We start from the raw sequence: 14607 nt of genomic DNA on the forward strand, positions 1-14607 counted from the left end.
GCTTATATACTCCATTCACCCTAGCTGCCAGAAGAGCAGTGGTTTGGGGTGCTCAGCTTCCAGCAACACATGGGAAGGTTGCTCTCAGTCTCACCACTTGCCTGCCAGATGCAGGTGGACACCCAACAGTGCAAAACCATTACACCTCCTTTGAGCTCACACTCTACATCTGCAAAAGCAAGGAGGTTGAACCAGACCCATGCCTCTCGTGATCTGCCCTCCGCTTCTGTATGACTGGCCCCCATCTAGGCCATCAACACTGTACTTGGTATTTTCTTAGTTGTGCCAAAACCATAACTACACCAACTTGGGACTTCCGAAATGGTAAGACAGGCTTTGCTGTCAATAGAAAAATGCCCCCCAGCCCAAGTCTTAGCCTCTTAGGTTTCACAACAGATGGAGAAGTAAGAGAAGGAGAGTGAGGCTGCAGCTATAGGCTACTTTTATGAGAGCCAGAGGTTGGGTTTATGTCAAGTAGCTGTAGGAAATGTTTGACAGAGACTTGTAGGAGTGGGTTATAATATTCCAGAACTTGAAATTCACATGCATCCGGGAGTACCATGGACACGGTTAGGGCAGGACTGCAAATAGACAGGTTGCATAAGATCAGAGGCAAGCTAAGGCCTCTCAGCATGCTTGTCTTCACACACACCACTGCCTTCACATACGTTCAGTCCCTGATCTGCAGGAAATGGAAAACATGCTTCCAAGGGATATTTCTCACAGCTCTTGCCCATAGGTAGCTGCCTAGTACATTCCCTCCATACTGGGAGGATGTTTTGTGCCAGGGGGATGAGTATTTAATTCTATGGACCTGTAGCAGCCTGCCTGGCTCTGGAATTTTAGAGGATGCAGAGCAGTTTAGGGGGCTTTATTGCACCCATCTTCATAGAGGAGAAGGTCACTATTGTCCTCTGGAGCCTCCCAACACTCATCTTACATGTGGTAGCAGGAAACTAGTTTTAGGTTGACGGCTTCACTATTGGCCTGTGGGTAGTTGAGGTCTGCGTTGACATTTTGCTGATGGAGACCCTGTGCAGCTGGGGACTGGGGGAACACACTGAGCAAAGAAATATCCCCATTGCTTGGTGAGACCCCTATCTATTGCTGTGCACAGCAGGAGGACAGGGCTGGGGCCATTCTGGAAACTTCTCCTTGCCTCTAAGTGCGATGGGCTTGCATTGCCCTGGTCTCAGCTGCAAACGCCTGTTCATTGTTATTTAATGAATTTATCCTGAGCATAACATGCATCTCCCTTCCTTCCTTTTTCCTCTGTCTCACCACAGGTGGAGTTCTGCCCTGTGTCAAACTCTTCTGTTCTGCTTTCAAAGCAAGAAGAAAACCACCTTTCTCTAGCCTGATAGCTCATGCATGAAGAGAGGAAAATGGGATACCGACAACGGATTGGCGTGATGCCTGAAGAGTGGATGCAGCAGCCCTCAAATTGGCTGAAATTAATGATGAAGGATGGCTGACCTATACTGTAGAGCCATTCCTGGATTGCTTAATGATGATGCGGAAAGGTAATAAAGTTGCTGCCTAAACTGTGTATCTCTCACCTTGTCCTGAGCCTCTGAAACATTGAAAGACTGGATGGGAAGGATGATTCTGTTTCTCAGCTCCCTTCCAAGGCTGATAATATGTTCCCAAACTCCTTGCTGGCTGTTGTACAAATGTGCTGGCTGGGCAGAAAGGGCCAGGTACCCAATTTCATCCCCATCTAATTCTCATATGGCCAGTCCATTTAGAGGATTCCTAGGCCATCTTCTAGTATAGATTTGCATGACAACTCTGATTACCTTCTCTGCACAGACTCCAGAATGAGAGCAGAATTCACCCAACTGACACACAGGAGGGTGCATGATTGCTCTACTGAAATCAGTGGCAAAACTCCACATGTGGGAACCATAGGTAAGTTTTAGAGAAATCACTGTTAGGTTACAAGTCACTAAATGAGTCCCACTGGTTTTGAATCCAGCACATACACTGTAAGAGAACTGAGTTAACCTACACCGGGGTTGTTAATTTTGCCTGGTAGGCACAACTGAAGAAAAATCCCACCACAAAACATAAAAATTACAACTATTCTGTCTGTCCCTTTGGAGTTCAACCACATAAACTGCTGAATTGGCATAGCTACAGGAGGGAGCAGAAAGACCTCGCAGGGGAGGGAAAGGGATGGAGACTTGGTGGTTTGCATTGGGAGTTTTCCAGGGCAGATCAGCGGCTGCCGGAGGAAGACTCTGTTCCATTGGGGAAACCAACGGGGAAACTGCCTTTGAAAGTTCTCCATCCACCCTGTTCATCCTTCCCTCCCTCCAGGGTGCCAAATGCCAAATCAGGCATTTTGACACCTATGGAAAGGCAGGATCAGGAGACCTTCAAAAGAACAAGCCAAAGAAAAAGGGATTATTGTTTTTGAAAATGATCATTGGTAGGCAGGTGCCCACCTAATTTGGACTTGATCAAACAACCTTGTTGAAAAAAAGAGTTCTCAAGGGCAGCTCTGCTTTGATTACAAGTGCAAAGGGACATCATTGGCCAGTTGCAGTTTGTCTTTGACTTCAGTGGGATTAGGATTTCACCCAGTGAGTCTGTTTAATTGACATTTACCATATTCAGATACTTTTTACATTTCATACCCTTCAAATCTACTACTGTCAACCTCCAGTCAGGAATGCAGCACCAGCTGCAGCCTTCAACATGGTTAACTCTAGTGCAGAAACAATTGTACTCTCAGGTAAAATCTTACTCAACTGCGTCAATAACCTGTCTGGAAGAAGAGTCATTTGCCAAGAAAGGTTAATTGACAATCAGAGGGCCTGACTCATACAGAAAGGTGAGAAACCTAAATATGACTAGGTTGGCCAAGCACCAAGTACAAGTGGAAAGATACATGAACATCCAGAAGTACCAGAAACACCTGAACACTAAGGATGGAAAGGAGTTGATTCAAGTAGTATCACAGGTAAAACAGGACCAGTGGTAGGATCATCTTTTCAGAAATGATACATTCACAACTAAATATAAAACCAAGCTTTGATAATGAAACTTGCTATATAGGAGAACAGTTTTTCACAGTAAGCCATTAAGCCCTGTCTCCTGAGACCTTAAACCTAGACTCAGAAAGTACCTTATAAGGCAGGGACAAAGTTGCCACAGCCTCCAGTATGGAAAAGATGACCCAATATATCTTTTTCTTCCACAATTTCTATAATTCTATGAGCTTTCATATTTTGAAAATAAAATTCATTTCTGTTCATTGAATGCTGCCACTGCCTGTTGCCTTGTGAAAGTAGAAACCTCTCCCCAAAAAGTTTCAGCTGCCCTTTATTGCAGTCTTTCGTCACTGTCACATCATCGTCTTCAGGCTATCTGCACCAGAAAAAAAAATGTTTAGGTACTAAGATTAATAACAGGTTTATTGGAAGAGGTGAAAATGCAATAGGATGCATGATTTTTAGCCTCTAGCTGTTAATGCAGCACCTTACATACGTTGGCACTCTTTGCCTGTGGAAAACAGGAATGCTGTTTCTGCTGATACTGGAAATGCGGCACGTTCACAACACTCTGCTCTGAGAAGGCAAGTAATTGTTGACCAGTTGCTATTACTAAACAAAGAAACCCTGACTCGGAGTATAGCAGTGCTTTCTGAGAACGATGTTTTTTCCAATTTATCTAACCTACCATATTTTTTTTAGCACTCCTGAAATGCAGTGTGTCATTTTTAAAATGAATTAAGGTTGAAATGGAGTAGAACAGTAAAAGACACAGTGGGAATGGAAAGGAATTCTTGATTAAAACAGGAATCACTGAAGCTAGTTACACCAAAAAAGCTTGCTGTGGAAGAAAACTGCTCTGTCTGCAGCAAGTGACTTACTTTCCCTTAGCACTTATTATGAACTACACTCTCAGAGAGAAATCAGAATTTCAACAGGACTCAGTAGGGCCAGAAAGGCGACACGAAGGAGAGCTGGACAAACAACTGTGAATAAATTCCCTGAATATTTTCTCCTGCCCCCTCTTCCCCCCGGTGACAACAAATCTTCATCCTACCTATTTACTCATTCTTGTGTATTGCGTGCTAAGTAGTTAGTCCAAATTTCACGGAGTGAAATTTGTTCCATTGGGAAATAATTGCTCAGTTGGGGGTGAGGAAGGGGAATGTTTTATTACACATCTTGGAAAAGGAGATGTGTTTGGATCATTAAGCCATTCTTTTCTCTCTGGATAAAATCAGATCAGAGGGCACTGGAGACATGACAGCAATGGGAGCAAAGATAGATGGACATATACACAGATAAGATGGATAGACAGATATGACAGATGCTGATAACAGCGTTTTAATATATGGGGTAGAAGAGATTACAAAAACTACAATCTTCCTCTGGCTGATGTGGAAACTGTTTTCTGGAATGTTACATTTGGTGTTAAGAATTCTGTAAAAGCATTAAAGTGATCTGATGTATATGATTTATAATAACTATAAAGAAGCTACCAGCCTGTAAATGGAAAAATGGAAAGGCTCTCAGGAGCAGAAAATCATGGGACAACAGAAATAATTTGAAAAATAGTATCCTCAAGTAATATAGACACTTTCTCACAGGTATCTCCAGAGAAGAAACTTCTTACTGAAATACACAGCAATCTTGTATCTAGTCCCTGTAACTGATTACATCATCTGCTATATTTAGAATACCTCCAGTGTAACCATGGAAACTGCTTTTGCTTAAGCTCACATTATTCCATTCAACATTAGTTGACACTATAGAAATACTTTTGGAAGCTCACAAAACAATTAATGTATCACTGTTATTATATGCCTGTATATATAGCAACGTGGTTTTTGTCTTTTCTTGAAGCATGCATTATGCATACCCGGAGATGTCAGATTTCTGACAAAGACTACAAAGAGCCAGATGCATGGCAATGGAGTGAGCATACAAGACTACAGGAGAATTCAGAGTACATCCTCTGTACTTTGCTTTTAGCCCAGCTGCCTAAGGAAAGGCCTCACGCTGTCACACTGCATGTACATGTCTATGTGTCTGTCTTTCCCAAGCAACTTTTGAACCCAGTTTCAACCAAATTTGACAAAGACAAAAAGAGGAGGTTTTTAATCTCCCACAGGGTTTGCAAAGATAAACAGCTATGCAGAAGGAAGTCTTACCAGTGATCCCATTGAAAGACTAATAAGAGCAATCCTTATTAGACCTAGGAGAATCTACAAAAAAGAGGCTGTGTGATTTCTGCAAGTCATGGAACTACTTATAATAATGATAATAACATTAAAAACCCAATAAAAACTATGCCTATACATTACATCACAAAAGTGCAAAAATACTTTCTTTTGTTTCTTTATAAAAATGCAGCTTTGCAGAAATCATTAAGAAATCCCAAACAAGTATCAGAACTTCAAACAAATACCAGAAAACCTAGAGAGGAATTCAGAAAAACACTTACAAGCAGAAGTCCCAGACTCAGCCTTCCAAACTGGAGGCAAGGAGCTACAATCATTTCGATATGAAATTGCTTTAAATTTCTGCAAGCAATTATCTGAGATTAAAAGGTAAAGTTAGTACTAGGAAACAAAGTACTACAAGGTAAGTACAGATACGCAGTTTTTACAGTGCTACCGTGAGGTCCCAGATGCATCTGTGCTCTTCGGCATATTTAGAACTGAGCTATAAATGGCAATGAGGTGACCACATTTGCAGACTACCGTTGATTGTGAATAATTGCAGAAGGATCTAGTGATACTATGAGGCTGAGTGATAAAATGGCAAATGATATTCCGTGGTAATAAATATGAAGCAGAGTATGTTTGTGGAAAATAACCCAAACTCTACATGTACAGGGGTGAGCTCTAACTTAGCAATTATTACTCAGAAAGAGATACTGGAGTTGTAGGCACCTCAGCACAATGATGGGTAAAAAAGGCACATCAGATACTCAGAGTTATTGGAAAAGTTATCAGAGCAAAACAGAAAAGACCTTATGTCACTTACGAATTCAGGGCGCACACACATTTTTATGACTGTGTGCGATTTTAGTCACCTCAGAAGCGATGTGAGAGAACTGGCTAACACGAGGGGGAAGAAGAAAACAGAGAGCCAGGCTATGGCATCCTTTCAAGAAGAGAAGAATAGATGAGAATTCCTCAGCCTGGAAGAGAGTCGACTGAGGGGTGGCAAGATTAAAGCCTACAGAGACATGAATTTTATGGAGAAGATGAAGGGGGAGTGACCTCCTTCACGCCGGGGAGAGGATGAAACAGGAAGAAGGGAAATGGCCTTGACCCCAACTTCCACTTCATGCGAGAGTCCTACCAGTGGCATGTCTTTTACATCTGTCCCAAGTCCTGTATCCTGTCTCTGAGTGGTGCTAGCCAAGAATGCACCGCCGCATAAAGAGACTGCAGGAAAGCAGAGGAATCATTATAGAAGCAGGGAAGAGAGGTTTCTAGTAACTACATATCTAAATGAGCAAAACACTCACCAAAGACATTGCTTTTAATCCATTAGAGTTTCATGGGAGGGTCACTAGCAATATCCCAATTCTGCAGTAGCATCATGGCAAGACCAGCTGGATACTTCAACTGAGTGGCACAGCACTTGCTTTGAAAAGACTACAATTTTTCAACATTTCCACCCTTTTTCTCGATAACAGCAGCCAACGCTTGCTGTTGGCTACACCTGCAATTACCAAGTTGTGGCATGGGACCAGACCTGTAGAACAAAATGGATGGTGCTGAAGATCTGACATCTTCAGCACATGATTTGGGGAAGTGAAGGTGCTCTAGGGCTGTCTTGGCACCTCCCTTTGTGCAGCCAGGTTGTAAAACAGGTTGCTGAAATGATCTAAATTAAAAATAACCAAGCAGAAAAGTCTACGAAAAATACTGCTCTGCTGCAAATGATGGCCAACAGCTTGCCAGCGGCTGGGTGGGTTTTGTCCACATGACTTCTGCGGGAAAGCAGCCATATGGATTTTCAGTGCAGTGGCTGAGCAATGGAGGACAAAATGAAATGATAATGACAGTCAGTTGCTCTAGCAGCAGAATGTCCCCAAAGTGACCAGAAAGAGACACCTAAAAGTCAGTCCTGCAGTGCTGAGTGTTGGGGTCCCTTACATAGCAGGGATCAGGGAATGAGTCCTTTCTGCAGAGAGGAACTCTGCAAACCCTTGATGGTGGCAGATCACCAGTTACATTCTGCAAAAGCTTCCATATTGTACACATGAAATCCATAAGTATTTCATGTTGAAAGAAAATTATCACTCACATGTAGTAGATTGATTTTCAAATAAAACGACTCTGTCAACTTTTATGTTTTTAGCAAACTTTTCCCAAGGCACCAATCCCTGTTCAAACTTAGGAGTCTCGAAGATGCTGGCTTGAAAAGCATAACCTTCCAAAATATTTTGCAAACGTTTCATGGTGTGTCCACTTGCACCAGTGGAATTCTTTAACAGAAAAATCAGATTGTTACCAACATCCAGAAACTAATTAGGAGGGAAAAGTACATTTCAAACTGCAAATATTCCTTTTTATGCTCCCAGAGCATTACAAATTGAATGACAACTTAATTTTTCAACCCCCACCCCCTTCTGCAATGTTAAAAATGTGACTGGAAAATAATATATCACCAACCTGAAACCTTGTTTTACAAATACAAGTTTTAGCCTAAGGCAATAGTTTCTAACAGTCAAGTGGGAAATCCTGAAAATAGGGGCTGGAATGTCCTCTTGGAGTGGAGAGGCACCCTGAACCAATGCATTGTCTGCATGTTGATGTTTTGTAGCATCTTATTCCTTCTAATGGGGCAGAGATGATTTCAGATCTACATTAATTTGCTAAGCAAAGTCATTAGACACCTCCAAGTCATTTGCATCTCACTTTAATCCTTCAGTGTAACGTAGACAGTTCTATAGTCCCACATAATATGAACCAGCTGAATGGATTCCAATTTATCAGGAAACTATACATTGCAAAATATCAAGCTGAAACGGCAGTAACAAACCCAGTGATCACTGTTCCATACATTTTAGATTGTTATTTAAGGCCTCCTGGGAGATCAATGCTGTATAACCTATTTCTCAGGATTCCTGTCAGCTATATGAACTCTTTGCAACTGCTTTCACTAATATATTATGACTTGTTTATGATACTGAAGAATAAGTGATGGGATCAGCATGGTCACGGTGGAATGGGAAATGGTGTGGAAATTGTCTGGAAAAGTTTTTTTTTTTTTCTCCTGTCTCTATATGCATATACTGAAGGACAGTGCTATTACTAGCCTACCCCACAAGCATTCCATTTAGGTCCCTCAGACATTGTGTTTGAACCTAGATGTTCCCTCTTTGTGAAAAATACAGTATCTGGGATACTAATTGACTCCTAAACAATAATCACAGAATTCAGACTCAAGATTTAACTTTAAAATTCAATTTAGACGTTACCAAGAAGATCTGTCAGCAAAACTTTAAATCTGTGGATTTCTTCACAGATTATGTGGCTGTCAGGCAAGCAATACCCCACTTGGCAGCAGTTGACATAACAGCTCATTTCGACCTCCACTGTACCCCTGCCTGCTCCCCCTGGTGCGTACAGCTTCCAGGAACCAGGAGACTGAATCCCTCCAGCAGAGATTTCCGGCTCCAGCTGCTACAGACGAGATGGATCCAACAGGTTCTTTTGGGGAAGTAACACACCGAGTTCCTACTGAGCAGGAAATTTCTAATTACACCTCCATTACTTTCCCACTTCCTCAACCAGCACTTCTCAGTGAATAAGCCAAGCCTCATCAGCAAGGCACTGGAAAAAGCAAGCAAAAGGCAAAGTTGGTTGCCCTCCCTCCCTTCTGTGGGAGCAGCTTCTGATAAGGAGGCTTGGAAAGCAGTTGTGGCTAAAAATGTCAAGAAGGGCAGCTCTGGGACCACTGCTGGCAAAATTTCAGACCCCTTCTTTCTAATTCTTCTCAAAGCCAAGCTCCCTTGCTCTGTATCCCACTCCTACGTCGTATGTGTTCATATCCCCATGTGCAACCCGCAACGTTGTCGGCACCTCGGGAGCACGTCTTTCACTCTGGCAGCAAAGGGAATCATGTCCATCGGGAGGCTGCTGTATGCAAGCTGTTTTCAACATTATATCATGGATTTCCCGAAAGGCTCATGCTATCAGTACAATTATTCCCATTTTACAGAGGACATAATGCAGCTGAGAGCTTACTGGTTTTCTCAGAGATTTCTCATGTGAATTATATTTTTAGCTCAGGAATACATTTAAGTATATACTTAAGTCCATTTACATTGCTCTCTAAGACTACACTATTAAAGACTTATTTTAAAGCCCACTTGAAATCCTGTTGATTAAAGTCCATGCCTATATGGCTTTCTGAGTAAGAAAACTTCACCAAATTGGAGTCTTCTGTATAATATGGATGATTAAAAAATAAAAAGCTGCTCACTATAGGCACCCAACAGAGCAAAGAAATATATCAAGGGCTTTCATACTTGGTGTCAGGCATGATCAGATTCATTTTGGGTCTGCCCTCTGAGCAGAGAAAGTACCAGCAGACTGAAACTGTAACACGTAAAATAAGAGAAATAAACACGACGGTCTCATCTGATAATGAGAATGCAATGTGTTTTCTGTGGCCTTCCTTTCCCACCCCAACAAAAAAGTCTATTTGTTTTCCACAAAGCATTAAAGAGTAATAAGCCCATTTGTCTAATAATGGAAAATTTCATTTCCCATTGTTTGCAATGCCTTAGCATATCCTGCATCATTCCTACAAGGTAGTGAGTTTTGCGATTAATATGGTCCTAACTGTGCTTCTGTGACAAGGTGCTTTAAAAGATTATGCTCTACCATCATTTCCCTTGCAACTCATCTGCTCCCTCTTTCTTCCTTCCCTGCACAATGATTTGCAGGATGCAGCCAGAATGAGATATTTGTAAAGCCATCACCTTATTTCATATGCACAGATACACAGATCTCTCACAGCAAAATATTGTACAGTGCATTGAAATAAAAGACATAATGAGAAGAGTTAAATTGTAGGATGTGTCATAGTTGTTAAATAGAAACTATTAAAGCCTTTCTCTTTTCTGTTGCAAGACATGGTATGTATCTTCACAGTATTATAATTCAAATAACTATTGAATTATAGTAGTTAGCCTCAAGTTCTGATTCTTAATCGAGTTATCTGTGTCACACTTTTATAATGCCACATTAAAGGACAGTGTTGCTTTGACCTAATGGAGAGACACTAGTTTTTTGAACCTTTGCCCAACATTACGATTATATTTTGCTCAAAGCACTTCATCATAGACATATGCACGCCCAAATGTGCATACACACATTGCCTAACTCAAGCTGTCAACAGAAGTGCCCTGTCTACTGATAAAACATGACCTTTTGAGGGTGAAATCTTGCAACTACTTAATGGCATGCAGTCATGCACATTAATTCTAAGAAGTCGGGGGCTTGGCTACAGGGGGAGCTGCAAGGAGCAAACTGGTTACAAACCAAGATTTGGCAAAGCCATCAGGATTAATAGTCAGAGGCTTAAAGACAAAGATGTCTGCAGTGCACAAAGGTGGGGACACCCTCAGGTTCATGGCACGGTTAAACCAGAGCATTTCCAACAGCACAATCTCTGCTGCCATTTGGACTTGGTACTGACTCAACCTGGATGTACCAAATGCCAATCACTGTTTTCTGCAGCACAGAGATATTTTTTCTATACACTTATGCAGCACAGGCTAACAGTGCTCAGTGTACCTGAGCCAGCTCTGGCTGGGCTGGCTCAAGCACAAGAAACAGCCTAGATGAACTGTATGTTGTTCCTCTCCTGCCTTGCTAAGAAGCATGTGGTATTGATAGAGGCTTCCCACCTAAGCAATGATTTACTTTCTCTTTGCTTAGCATATGAATTCAGATAGGATCAAAGTACTAGCTGACATGGCTGAAAACTAATCAGCTTATAATTTGCACAGGGTACCATGCTAGTATTGTACATCATTAATAAATATGACAAAAATCAGACAACTCTGCTTGCTGATCATTCATATTACATAGGAAATTGACTGAGAATGTCATTAAAAAAAATCTGTATTCACTCAGAATCGGGAGCACTTTTTCCCGTTTTTGTTTTCAGGAGTTGTCCAAATCTTTAAAAATATAGCAGAACGGTTGCTTTGATTTTGTAAAATGTCAGCTGTCCCTAAGTGGCTTTTTTCTAGATTATGAAAAGTATTGACAGGCTTTCTCATTTGCAACTGTAGGAAAGTTCTGCAAATCTTTTTTTTTTTTTTTGTATGATTTTAAGTCAATAAATATCAGGCTATATGCAGAGGAAATGGGATGAAAAGTGAAGCAGCTGAAGAGTCATCAAGTGAATTGCTTCTTTTCAAAGATCTACTAAATTAGAACAGAATTTTTAAGACACTGGAAATCACTCAAAAAATCTTTAAAACAGCTCCACATCCCTTCAACAGTAAAAATATTTTGCAAAATGCAATCTGAAGAGTTCATCTTTCTCGTCCGACTGTAGGTACGAGTGGCTTTGAAATATTTTAGCAGGGGGCAAAAGGCCCTCCTAGCAATCCTGTGAGTTTTCTGGTGAAAACAGTCAGTAAATGAAAACCAACAGAAAATTTAGGATGTTATCAAAGTGCAACCCAAGGGAGTAACCAGGACACTGGGTTTCTGCAACCGCTGCATGGTGCTGCTTGCCTTCTACCTTTGTGCTGTCATCCCACCATGGTGGTCACCCATGAGCTGATCTCGGAAGGAATCTCTCGTGCTTTTCATTAAGCCTTTTGCCCCTCTGACACCAGCCGCGCTGCGAAGTTCTGTGCCGGACTACTCGCTTCCTCTGCAAAATCGTTTTCCCTTCAGCTGCCGGCCAGGCCCATGTCACTTTCTGCGGTACCTGGAGCTTTGTAGCACATCTCTCCTGGCCGACTCGGTGTGATCAAAGGCAGCAGCTGTCTGACACGTTTGGCAGTTTCACTGCAGACGCAGGGATGCATTGCACAGTCAAAGTGAAATTTGGGGCTTTCAATGACCATGTCTGGCTAGTCTTTCTCATTAAATTAGCAAATATCAGCAAGGGGAAAATAACTCAGAGGAATTATAGGATTTTTAAAGGCTAATATCACACATAATATTTTTTTTTAAAATGTTTTGGCTTAGGAAGATCAATTAACAAAAAGAATAGACTAAAATAATCTCTGAGTGCAAGCATCATCGAAAGGACTGAATGTTTAATAATTTCAGGCCATGACCAATAATGATTGAGAATAATGCTTGTCTCAAGCATAATAATACTAGAGGATAGCAACGCCTTTTTAGCTGGAAAAAGTGGAAGAAAAAAAAGAGTTTGGGCTGCTTAGATATTTAGGATGCAGTCTTTGACTTTGTTAAGATAAAGTTGAAGAAGGAATGAATTATTCATATAAACGTTGCCGTAGTAACAAGCCAGAAAATAAAATAATGAAAGCAGCTCCTTGTTTTTAAGGGGGAAACTACAAATTTCAGCCTATTGGCTCTGAAAGTTCAACACTTTGTACACTCTGAGGCAACTCTAACTTATGCCTACACCTGCAACATGTCAGATCTGCATGATCCTGATTCCCCCCTATGATCATTTTTAACATTCAGAGGAATGCAGGCAATGCAATTGCCTCAGTGAGCCCCATGCTGCATGAGACAGGTATTTGAGCATGACCCAGAACCTAGTCCTGCAATGAGTGGAGATGGTTTTTTTCTTTTCTTTTTCTAAAAATCTAGATAGCTCCATTCAAAATGCTTTATTAAAAGAAAACTAAGGCCAAAAAGCAAAGCATACCAAATCAGGAAATTTCAGTGCAAAAATGATAATGAGAAGATTTTCAAATAACACATTCTTGTGGAAACGGACGCGGACACATAGACTGACATTTCCAAAGCAATTAAATCAATCGGGGTGAAAACAACAAAAGGAATAGAGTAGAGTTTTTGTACTGCCTAGTGAAAGTCAGAGCCCTGTGCTTGAAACATGAACTGCCATTTGGTGCCTGAGGAAAATTCAGCACCTAAAACTGTCACAGCTGGCACGGTGAGACTGTGTTGCCTGATAAAAGGCAGTGGACAAGAAGGGAGCATCCTAAGCCTGCTGGCAGGGGGGACAGCAAGATGCCAAAAAGGTGACCCCTGGGACAAGGGGCTCTGCCCCAGATGACCAGTCAGGGAGCACTGTGGGGTGAGGCAGCGGGCAATGCCTGACCTTGTCTACTGCAGGGTGCTCACGCTGGCCGGGGGGACACACGTCACTGGGAGCAGAGGCGTTAACCCCCCAGAACAACTGTGGTGCGCAGGACACTCACCTGGGAATGGGGACCCCAATATTTCAGAGAGGACAGGCCTAAATCAGAGCATTGGTAGACTGCCTGGTGGTCTCAGGTGTTCCTGCTGGCTTTTAGAACCCTTCCTGACCTCCTTTGCAGGGGGATGAGCATGCACACAACCGCTCCTCACAGCTGCAGGTGCCTACACTCACACAAAAACATTTGCTACTCTATGTTTAGTGTTTAAAATGGGGTATTGTTCAGCTGGAGAACAACAATACAGCTGGTGACCAGGGCACCACAGGGAACGCTCGCCGGTCAGCATGGACAACCCATGGTGTGAGACTTGTTTTCCTGAAAGTTGTTGTAGTTTTAATCGAATGTGCTTTGGCTTATTTTGCAAGTCTATTTCTATTCAGCTTTTTCTCATGTCATTAAAAATCAGCTCAGGAACAGTATTTGGCTCTGTAAATAAACCTGAGGCTAGGCTAGGAGCAATACCGGTTTATACCGCCAGAGAACCTGACATATACTCTTTCATATTCTCTCCTTTCTTTTTTTTCCCCACCTCTTGCTTTTTTTCTGAAAACATTTCTTTATTTTAAGCAACTTTACAAAATATCAGAGAAGACAGAGTGCAATGTGGTATCTTTGTAGCAAATTACTTAATGTCCCAGGTGTAATCAACTGAGACAATCTCTAGCAGCAGAGAGTTTAAATAAGGGTCAGATTGATGTCAGGAAAAACTTAAATTCTTCCTCTTTCTAAAAAGTTTTTAAAAAATATATGTACTGTTTGGCCAGAAAATTTAATATGGATAGGTTCTTTCAAACACAGCATCAGTGTATCCTCTGTGTCTGGTGTTTTTCCCTTCATTATCATCTAAGCTTGGCTTTACAGACTACCTTACATCAGATCGTTTCAAAGCAACATCTGTTGGTTTCAAGGTTAAGCTTGCCGTTACAATAAAGTACTGCTAAAATGTTAGCTCTCTATAGAAATACCTTGGCTAAGCTCCACTTTATGCACAAATTATTGTCTTGGAATACTGCATGGAAACTAGATGAAAAGATAAGCTAAATTACAAGGATATTTGTTTAGAGCAATCACTTTTGTTTACAAACACTTCAGTCTGAGAACACTGAAAGACCCTGGCTTTACACTACTTTTGAGTTTGTGTTCATGTAACCGGGGGCTCATCCTAGCGTTCACATTTCCCTAGTCAAAGTGCCAATAGATCACTCCACTAGAATGACTGCATCTCATCAGCCA

Source organism: Gymnogyps californianus, chromosome 1 (genome assembly GCF_018139145.2).
Source record: "Gymnogyps californianus isolate 813 chromosome 1, ASM1813914v2, whole genome shotgun sequence".
NCBI lineage: Eukaryota > Metazoa > Chordata > Aves > Accipitriformes > Cathartidae > Gymnogyps > Gymnogyps californianus.